This window comes from Eumetopias jubatus, unplaced genomic scaffold, assembly GCF_037043125.1.
Source record: "Eumetopias jubatus isolate StellerSeaLion01/CBP00866 unplaced genomic scaffold, mEumJub1_p1.0 scaffold_10, whole genome shotgun sequence".
Classification (NCBI taxonomy): domain Eukaryota; kingdom Metazoa; phylum Chordata; class Mammalia; order Carnivora; family Otariidae; genus Eumetopias; species Eumetopias jubatus.
The window spans coordinates 51,469,232-51,480,708 of NW_028274816.1; the positions used below are offsets into that span (position 1 = coordinate 51,469,232).

The 11,477-nt window shown below is 38.1% G+C and overlaps 1 non-coding gene across 1 annotated transcript; it reads right to left on the minus strand.

Moving 5' to 3' along the window:
• Positions 1-10,885: 10,885 nt before the first annotated feature.
• On the minus strand, positions 10,886-10,990 carry LOC114199008 (U6 spliceosomal RNA). Its single transcript, XR_003607222.1, has one exon. It is a non-coding gene; the product is annotated as a U6 spliceosomal RNA (small nuclear RNA).
• Between the last annotated feature and the right edge of the window lie 487 nt (positions 10,991-11,477).

Sequence of the window (11,477 nt, forward strand, 5' to 3'; positions counted from 1 at the left end):
CAGGCAACTCAAGGATTCCTTCTGAGGAAACCAAGCAGCACAAGAGAAAAGAGGAAAATACATTGTTCATACACCTTAAGCCCTCATCTTTCACACTCACTAGCAGCTAATATCTAAAACTGATGAATTAACAAAAGCATAGACTTCAGAAATATGGAAGTGAATTCAAAACAAGAGGATGGGAAGTAGTCTACTCTTGGAAGTAGGGAAATAGGGGGTGAGGGTGCCATGGGAATGCTTTTGTTTTGTTATACACTTTATACATATTACAGGACAGTGTTGAATGGAAGAACCTTGTTTTTGACCTTAGGGGAAAAACATTAAATATTTTATCATAAAGTGTATGTTAGCTGTTCATTTTCATACATAATCCCTTATCAAACTGGGAAAGTTTTGTTTTATTTGTAGCTTATTGAGAGTCCTCATGAATGGTATTGAGTTTTGTCAAATACATAAAAAGCAACTATTGACACAATCTTTTGGTTTCTTTCCTTCTTAAGACGGTGGATTACTTTGATTCATTTTAGAATGTCATACCAGCCTTGCATTCCTAGGTTAGGCCCCAACTGGTCGTGATGTATTATCCTTTATATATATTGCTGAATTCCATTTGCTAATTGTGGGTTTGTGGGGTTTTTTTTTCTTTTTGGTTTTTTTGGAGATTTTTGTGTGTATGCATATTACTGATTTTGGTCTACAATTTTTTTCCTCATGATATCTTTCTTAGGTTTTAGTATCAGTGTTGAGATGGGAAATGTTCCTTCTTTCTCTATTTTCTGAAAGAGATATTAATGTATTATTTCTTTCTTAAATCGTGGGTACAGTTGACATTAAAGTCATCTGAACCTGGAGTTTTCTTTGTGAGAAAGATTTATATTTTCAAAGACAATATATGCCCCCAATTTGAATTTTTATATTACAGCAGATAAATTAAAATGAAATTTAAAAGAGAAAAGTTCCATTTTTAGAGAATATAAAATACTTAGGAATAAATTTAACAAAACACATACCTGAAAATTACACAATTTTGTTGTGAGAAGCTAGAGAATACCTAACTAAATGGAATGATGTGCCATAATCATGGCTGAGAAGACCCAAAAATGTTTAGAAGTCAGTTTTCCTCAAGTTGAACTATACACTCAATGGTGAATCAAAATCCCAACAGGCACTTCTGCAGAAATTGCTGTTGATTGTAAGCATGTGGAAATGCAAAGGACTTAGAATACTTAAGGGTATTTTAAAGGAAGAATAAAGCTGGGGGATTTACACTACCTGAACTCAAGATTTACTATGAAGCTAAAATCAAGGCCATGTGGTCTTGGTATAATGATAAATTGATAAGTGGAACAAAATAGAGGATCGAGAAATAGATTATATTCATACAGTCATTTGATTGTCCTAAAAAACTCCAAGGCAGTTCAATGCAGGAAAGGATAGTTCTTTCAAAAAATCGTGCTGGAACAACTGGATAAACTTGGGAAAATTAACCTCAACCTATATCTAACACCATACCCCCAAATTAAATTGAGGTGGATCAAAGATATAAAGAACTATGAAGTTTCTAGAATAAAATATGGTAGAATATCATCATGACTTTGGACTAAGAAAAAGCCCTAACCTTAAAAAGAAAAAATAAATAAATTGAACTTCAATAAAACTAAAAATTTCTCATCAAAAGATACCATTAGGGCAATGAAAATGAAGTTATGGGCTGACATGAAATATTTATAATACATATATCCAAAAAGGGCTTCTCTTTAGCATATCTAAAGAACTCATACAACTTAATAGGATGAAAATAAAAGACAAAAAATGGGCAAAAGATGTGAACAGACACTTCACAAAAGATAGACAAATGGACAATAAGAACAACAACAACAAAAAAGTCCACAGCATGAGTGTTTTAACCATATTACTTTGGGTAAGGTATGGTGATGCAGATGAAGAGAGAGAAAGTGGAGAATTTTACAATTTATTATACTCACAGTTCCCAGGGGAGAACACAGCATGCCATGTGGGGTCGCTTTGTGGAAGTGCGAGGATCGTACACAAGGCCACGGGAGAGAAGAGAACTGTGGGCAAGCACCTTTATTGCTGTTTCTGTGGGAAGGAACGATGGAGGCAAGGTAAGCAGGCTTAGGACTGCTACTTTGAATAATTTCAGCAGACTCTGAGGAAGAGGGTCTGTCCCTGGTTGTCCAGTACCTGGTCCTGGGACAATTAAGGCAGATGTATAGTGTTCCGGAGTGTGAGCCCCAATGAGAGAGGTAGTTAGGGTGTGCACTTAACCAGCAGCTCAAGAAGAGCAACTGATTGGCCTCTAGCCAAGGTCTAAAAACATTTGGAGATAACCTATTTGTAAAAACGGTATTAGAATGGGTCCTCAAGTCACCACGAAAAACACAAAGCCACCACAATAGCAAGTAAAACATATCTACTAGAATGGTTAAAATGTGAAAGACAGACAATGTCAAACGTTAACAAGGCTGTGGAGAAACTGGAACTGTTACGTATTGCTCATGAGAGTATAAGCTGGCACAACTACTATGAAAAGCAATTTGGCATTTCTTGTAAAAATTAACCATAGATCTACACTATGATCTAGTAATTTCACTCCTGGGTATCTGTGCAAGAGAATTAGAAATATGTACCTACAGGAAACTTGTTCAAGAATGTTTATAGCAATTTTACACATAACCACAACTCTGTAATAAAAAGACCACTCCCCCCACCCCACCCCCAGTCCTTGAAGCCATAAGCAACCACTAATCTACTTTCATCACTGGATTTCCCTATCCTGGAATTTCATCTGAATGTGATCATAGAACGTGTGGTCTTTTGTGACTGGGTAAGTGTTGTTTTTTTTCCACTTGGCAGAATGTTTTTCAAGGTTCATCCCAGTTATAGTGTATATCACTACTTCATTCCTTTTTATGGCTGCATGATAGTCCATTGTGTGGATATGCCACTGTATTTGTTTGCAAGGGCTGCCGTGACAAAGTACCACAGAGTGGTGGCTTCAACAACAGAAATGCATTTTCTCATAATTGTACAGGTTCAATGTCCAACATGAATGTGTCACCAGGGTTGTTTCTTCTCCCTATGTCTTAACATGGTCTTCCTTCTGTATGGACAAGCCTGTGTCCTAATCTCTCTTTATAAAGACACTAGTCATTGCGTTAGGGCCCACCTTCATGCCCTCACTAAACTTGAATTACCTCTTTCAAGACCCGATCTCCAAATACCATCACCTTCTGAGGTACTAGGTGCTAGGACCTCAATATATAAATTTTTGGGGGACAAATTCATCCCACAACAGCCACATTTTGTTTATCCTTCTGTTGGTGGACATTATTTCCACATTTTGCTATTGTGGATAATGCTGTTATAAAAATCCATTTACATGTTTGATTATCTCTCTCTCTTTTTTTTTTTTTTAACAATGCGAACTCTAGTTTGATTGGTCTGGCTTGTTCACAGGTAAGTCTCCTGCTCAGACAAAGAAAGGGCCAGCTAATGGTAAGGGAAGGCATTGTTTTCAGCCTTCCAGAGTCATGGGTCTGCAGGGCTCCCCCAGCCCAGTGCAATTCTCTGCCCTTGCGCCTAGGAGGAAAGAAGGGAAGAGCTCTTTGGGTGGGGGAGTGGGAGGCAGCTACAGGGTAATTTTAGTGCAGAGCCCAGGGTCTGTTCTTCACAGCAGGAGGTAGTAATCACATAAAGTTTTATTTCAAACTTAAAATAAATGAGAGAATTGTATATTATTCTCACTTGTTGATTTTTTTTCTTAAATTTTCTTTTTTACAAAAAAAAAGTGGGGGGACAGCAGGAAAGAAAAACACAGGAGGCAAATGAGGCATACCTGGGTTCAGATTAGAAGAAATCAGGGAGATGAGAACTAAGCTGTTACTGCTGGAACAGTAACACTGTGGCTGGCCCCAGGGCTCTCTCCAGGCATCCTGGGGGAATGGCAACAAGCCCTAGAAGGAGAGACAAATGTGGGAAGATAGCTGTCCCCAGACCAGCAGCAGTACCATTCTTCTGGTGGCCACCTTGGGCAGTCAACTGGGTTGAAAATATTTGAGGCTCCCATGTTTGGAGGCTGGGTCTCCAAAGCATGGGCCCATGGGGTCAGAGAAAAGGGAAGAGGTGTGAAGGGATGGCACAGAAGGGCTGTGTGTTCCATCACAGTCCTTCCCTGGGATCATGGGGATCCAGGGGGGCAAGGGGAATCAGGACTCTTCCCTGTTTGTCAGCCAATCAGCTTCTTCAGGAAGCCTTCCTGATGGTCCCTGATACCTACAAACTTGCCCATCATGTCCCATTCTTGATGGCCAGCACATTGGGGAACAGCTGACATCTTACACTCATAATGTGTGGTCATTAATATCCACCTTGGTCATTACCACCTTTCCGTGCTGTTTGGACACCATCTTCTCTAGTCTTTGCCCCAGAGGAAAAAAACCTGCAGGGGCCACACCACTGTGCATGGAAATCCACAAGCACTGGTGTCTCACTGTTGACAACTCAGTCTTGAAAGTCAGGTCCACCCTGGATGTTAAAGGTCACTGTAGAGACTCTGGTGGTGTGTATACTGATTAGGCTGAACTAGGTGTTCCTGTCAGGCCACCAGGACTGTACTGTGGGGTCTGCAGAGCCCTGGAGTTAAGGGGTGCCCACCTCTTCAGAAGTCTCTGAGCCATCTTCCTACAGTATGGGTAGAGAGTTGCACAGCTTGGCCCTCACCACCCATCAAAGGTACTCCTCCATTTACGAGTTTTTGTGTGGACATATTTTTTATTTCTCTTGGGTATATACCCAGAAGTGGAATTGCTGGGTGATATGAGAACACTATGTTTAATTATTTAAGGAACCGCTAGTCTGTTATCCCAAGTAACTGCACCATTTTACACTCCCACCAGCAGTGTATGAGAATTCCAGTTTGTCTATATCTTCACCAACATCTATTATCTCTCTTTTTTTTAATTCTAGTCACCCTAATGGGTACAAAATGGTAACTCAGTGTGATTTTGATTTGTATTTCCCTGCAGGCTAAAAGATGTTGACCATCTTTCCATGTGCTTGCTGACCATTTGTGTATTGTCCTTGGCAGAACATTCATTCAGAATCTTTGCCAATTTTTAAATTGGGTTATTTATATTTTGATTTTTGAATTATAAGCATTTTTTCTATATTCTAGATACAAATTATTTATCAGATATATGATTTGCAAATGTTTTCTCCCATTCTGTGAGTCGTCCTTCACTTGTTTCCAAGTTTGGGGGATTATGAACAGAGCTTCTATGAACATTACCCTACAGGTTTTGGTGTGAACATAAGTTTTCTTTTTTTTTTTTTTAAAGATTTTATTTATTTATTTGAGAGAGAGAGAATGAGAGAGAGAGAGCGCACATCAGAGGGGATAGGGTCAGAGGGAGAGGCAGACTCCCTGCCGAGCAGGGAGCCCGATGCGGGACTCGATCCTGGGACTCCAGGATCATGACCCGAGCCGAAGGCAGTCGCTTAACCAACTGAGCCACCCAGGCGCCCCTGAACATAAGTTTTCATTTCTCTAGGGTAAATACCTCAGAGTGGAATTTCTAAGTCATATGGTGTACGTTTAACCCTATAAGAAGCTGCCAAGAAGGGACTTCTGGAATGGTGCAGTAAGGATCTCAGTAAATCTTCTCCCTTCACAGATTAAAAAAAAAAAAAACAAAAAATTTACCATTTTAGAACACTATAAATGAACTGAACTTAAAGGCATTTATTGAAGAAACACTACTGAACCTCAATAAGAACAGTGGGATTTGTGACATTCTACCTTGGGTAACTCTCAATCATTCTCAACCAACACCAGAAACGGCAGAAACTGAGTCTGGCAGTCATCAGAGGGGACTCACCTGATTTGAAACTCTGTAAAAGGTCTATCCTCAGGGCATTATTGAAAACAATAGCAAGAGGTGTCACTCTTTGAAGGTCAGCATCACATCCGCCTAGGGCTGTGAAACGGGTTAGAAGAACTGGAAAATAAGACAGTGACAGGGGACTTTGAAAAGTTCTGACAGGGATGCCTGGATGGTGCAGTAGGGGGTTGGGCCTCCAACTCTTGGTTTCATCTCAGATCATGATCTCAGGGTTGTGAGATCAAGCCGTGATGTCGGGGTCCATCCTGGGAGTGGAGCCTGCTTAATATTCTCTCCCTCTCCCTTTGCCCCTCCCCCTTCTCTAATATATCCACTGGAATTTTTTTTATTTTCTTATTATTTTTAAAGATTTTATTTCTTTATTTGACACACAGAGAGAAAACAAGAGCAGGAACACAAGCAGGGGGTGTGGGAGTCGAGAGGGAGAGGCAGGCTTCCCACTGATCGGGGAGCCCAACGTGGGGCTCGATCCCAGGACCCTGGGATCATGACCTGAGCTGAAGGCAGATGCTTAATGACTGAGCCACCCAGGAGCCCCAAAATTTTTTTAAAAAGCATCTGTATACCAAACTCATAAACAAGTATATAAGCCCTAGATCTTCCTTGCAGATGCTGAATAACATTGTTCCTCAACAAATACAAGTTAGATATAAAAAAAAACCAAACCAACCACATGAGGCATACAGAAAAATAGCAAAATAGCAGACATAAATTGAACCATATCAATAGACAGGAATAGGCTGAAAAAAAAATGGAAAAAGATACACCATACAGAGTGGCCAGAAGAGAGAAGGGATGGTCACATTAATATCAGACAAAATATGCTTTAAAAAAGTTACTGGAGAAAAATAAGGACATTCTTTAATAATAAAAGAGTAATTTCCTCAAAAAATATAACAGTTATGAACATATCTGCCCCTAACAGAACCCACAGTTACATGAAATAAAAACTGACATAATTGAAGGGAGACATAGACAATTCAGTCATAGAAGTTGGAAAGTTAAACAATACACTCTCAATAATTGATATAACAACCAGGCAGAAAATCAGCAGGAATACAGAAAACTTCAGTAATACTAGCAACCAATTTGATGGAGCTGATATTTATTGAACACTCTACCAATAGAATAATACACACTCTTTTCAAGGCAGCATGCCCTATTATTCTCTCCAGCCTAAATAATATGCTAGACCATAAAGCATCTTAATAAATTTTAAAAAATGAAATCATGCTAAGTATGTTCTCTGACTACAATGGAAATAAACTAGAAATCAACAACTAAAGAAATTTGGGGTTCAAAAGTATTTTAATCAATACATTTCTAAATACTCTAGGAATCATCAAAAAATTATGAGAAATTAGAAAAGTATTTTGAACTGAATGAAAATAAAAACAAAACCTATCAAAATGTATCAAATGCAGTTAAGGATGTTTTTAGTGGGAAATTTGTATCTTTACATACATGCCTATGGTACCATAAAAGAATTAAGATCTAAAATCATTTGGAAGAATTCACCAGTGAGGCTGTTTGGTCCTAAGCTTTTCTTTGTTCGAAGGTATTGGATTGCTGATTCAATCTCCTTTCTAGTTGTAAGTATATTTAGATTTTCTATTTCTTCATGATTCAATCTTAGTAGGTTGTTTCTAGAAATTTGTCCATTTCATCTAGATTATCCAGTTTGCTGGCACAAAATTGTTCATATTACTCTCTTCTGTAAAATTGGTAATTTCACCTCTTTCATTTTTTTTTTACTTTTATTTATTTTTTAAATTTAAATTTTAGGTAGTTAATATACAGTGAAATATTGGTTTCTGGAGAATTTGGTAGTTCATTACTTAGATACAACACCCAGTGCTCATCAAAACAAGTGCTCATCACCCATCTAGCCCATCCCCCACTCACCTCCCCTCCATCAACCCTCAGTCTGTTCTCTACCGTAGTCTCTTTTTTTTTTTTTAAAGATTTTTATTTATTTATTGTGAGAGAGAGATAGAGAGCATGAGAGGGAAGAGGGTCAGAGCGAGAAGCAGACTCCCTGCTAAGCAGGGAGCCCGATGCGGGACTCGATCCAGGGACTCCAGGATCATGACCTGAGCGGAAGGCAGTCCCTTAAACAACTGAGCCACCCAGGCACCCTCTACCGTAGTCTCTTATGGCTTGTTTCTCTCTCTCCTTTTTTTTCTTTCCCCCCTTCCCATATATTCATCTGTTTTCTTTAAGTTCCACATATGAGTGAGATCATATGGTATTTGTCTTTCTCTGACTTATTTCACTTAGCATTATACTCTCTAGCTCCATCCATATAGTTGCAAATGGCAAGATTTCATTCTTTTTTTTTTTTAAAGGTCATGGGTTTTTATTTATTTAATTTTATCATGTTGTTAGTCACCATTCATTACATCATTAGCTTTTGATAAATTTCATTCTTTTTGATGGCTGAGTAATTATTCCATTGCATGTATGTGTACACACACACACACATACCATATCGTCTTTATCCATTCATCAGTCAGTGTGCACTTGGGCTCTCCCCATAGTTTGGTTATTGTTGATAATGCTGCTGTAAACATCAGGGTGCATGTATCCCTTCGAATCTGTTTTTTTTTTTAAATTTCAGATAAACAATGAATAAGTCATCCTTATTAAATATTGAAAATTTTTATAGTATACTACAAAATTATTTTTTTAATTATGTTCAGCTAGCCAACATATAGTACATCATTAGTTTTTGATGTAGTGTTCAACGATTCCTTAGTTGCATGTAACACCCAGTGCTCATCACATCACGTGCCCTCAATACCCATCACCTGATTACCCCATCCCCCCACCCACCTCCCTCCCCTCTGTAACCCTGTTTATTTCCCAGAGTCGAGAGTCTCTCATGGTTTGTCTCCCTCTCTGATTTCTTCCCACTCAGCTTTCCCTCCCTTCCCCTGTGGTCCTCTGTGCTGTTCCTTATATTCCACATATAAGTGAAACCATATGATAATTGTCTTTCTCTGCTTATTTCACTTAGCATAATCCCCTCCTGTTCCATCCATGTCAATGCAAATGGTAGGTATTCATCCTTTCTGATGGCTGAGTATTATTCCATTGTATATATGAACCACATCTTTATCCACTCATCCGTTGAAGGACATGTTGGCTCCTTCCAAGTTTGGCTATTGTGGACATTGCTGCTAGGAATACTGGGGTCCATGTGCCTTCTTTTCACTACAGCTGTATCTTTGGGGTAAATACTCAGTAGTGCAATTGTTTGGTCACAGGATAACTCTATTTTTAATGTCTTGAGGAACTTCCATACTGTTTTCCAAAGTTCTATTTTTAACATTTTGAGGAAACTTCATCTCTTTCATTTCTAATGTAGTTATTTGAGTCTTCTCTCCTTTTAGTCAGCCTAGCTAATGATTTGTTAATATGTTATTTTTTTGGAGAAACAACTCTTGGTTTCATTAATTTCCTCTACTATTTCATTAATTGTCCCTGCTGTTATTCTATCTTCTATTTTATTTCTCTACTCTGATTTTGATTATTTCTTTCCTTCTAGCACCTATGGGTTTAGTTTTTCTCTTCTAGTTCTTTCAGGAGTAGAGTTCAGTTGTTGATTTGAAATCTTTTTAATATAGACATTTACTGCTATAAATTTCCCTCTAGTACTACTTCTGTTGCATCTCACAAGTTTTGGTAGTTTGTGTTTTTGTTTTCATTTGTCTCAAGATATTTTCTAATTTCCCTTGTGATTTCTTCTTTAACTCATTAGTTAAGAGTGTATTAATTTTCACATATTTGTTGATTTTCCAGTTTTCCTTATGCTACTGAATTCGTTTCAATCTTTAAAAAATTTTTAGTACTTGTTCCGTGGCTTAACAAGTATTAACTAGTTCTATGGTCTATCCTGAGGTGCCTGGGTGGCTCAGTCAGTTAAGCATCTGCCTTCGGCTCAGGTCATGATCCCAGGGTCCTGTGATCGAGCCCCACATTGGACTCCTTGCACAGCATGGAGCCTGCTTCTCCCTCTCCTTCTGCCTACTTGCTCTCTGTCAAATAAATAAATAAAATCTTAAAAATAAACATATAGTCTATCCTGAAGAATACTCTACATGCACTTGACACAAATGTATTCTATTGTTGGGTGGAGTGTTCTGTATATCTGTCAGGCCCAACTGGTCTGTAGTATTGCTCAAGTCTTCTATTTTCTTATTGATCACCTGTCTGGTTGTTCTATATATTATTGAAAGTAGCGTGCTGAAGTCTCTCCCTCTCTGTCAACATTTGCTTCATATACTTCAGAGCTCTGATGTTTGCCACATATATGTTTGTAATTGATAGATCTTCTTGGTATATCGACCTTGTTATCAATATATTATATAATGTCCTTCTTTGTCTCTTGTAACAGTTTTTAGTCTATTTTGTGTATTAGTATAGCCAATTCCTGCTCTATCTTGGTAATTATTTGCACTATCTTTCCCAAGCATTTCATTTTTAACCCATTGTGTCTTGGATCTAAAGTGAGTCTCTTGTAGACAGCTTATAGTTGGATTCTGTTTTGTTTTATATCCATTCTGCCAACCTAAGTCTTTTGGTTGGGAGTTTAATCCCTTTACATTTAAAGCAATTGCTGATAATGACTTACTTTGCTATTTTGTTGTTTCCTATATCTTATAGCTTTATTGTCCCTCATTTTCTCCATTATTGCCTTCCTTTGTGTTTAGTTGATTTTTTTATAGTGACACATTTTGATTCTCTTCTCATTCACTATATATATATTTTTTCAAGTTTTTACTTAAATTCCAGTTAACATACAGTGTAATATTAGTTTCAGGTGTAGAATTTAGTGATTCATCACTTACATACAACACCTGGTACTCATCACAAGTGTCCTATTAACCCATCAGCTATTTAACCCAGCCCCCCACACCTACCTTCCCTCCAATAACCCTGTTTGTTCTCTATAGTTAAAAAATATAGAATGCTTCATGAATTTGTGTCATCTTTGCACAGGGGCCATGCTAATCTTCTCTGTATTTTTCCAATTTTAGAATATGTGCTGCTGAAGCAAGCACTCATTCACTACTTTTAAAGTTACTTTCTTAATAGATTCTTTAAAGCATACCATATATATCTTTAAAAAAGATTTTTATTTATTTGAGAGAGAGCAAGCACGAATGGGGGGGCGGGAAGCAAAGGCAGAGAGAGAAGCAGACTCCCTACTGAGCAGGAAGCCTGATGTGGGGCTTGATCCCAGAACCCTGAGATCATGACCTGAGCTGAAGGCAGATGCTTAACTGACTGAGCCACCCAGGTGCCCTACATACCATATACATCTTAATGTAGAATTAACTTCAGAGTTATAGCAACTTAATTCCACGGACTTATATAAATGTTACTCCTATATAGTTCCATTCCATCCTCTCACTTTCTGTGCTTTTATTTTTATACATATCTATATATGCTACAAATCCTGAGATCAAAACACACCTCAGAGATTGACCTTAAAAACTAGTCCTTCCAGAATTAAATTGGATCAGACTACTGAGCAATTTACACCTC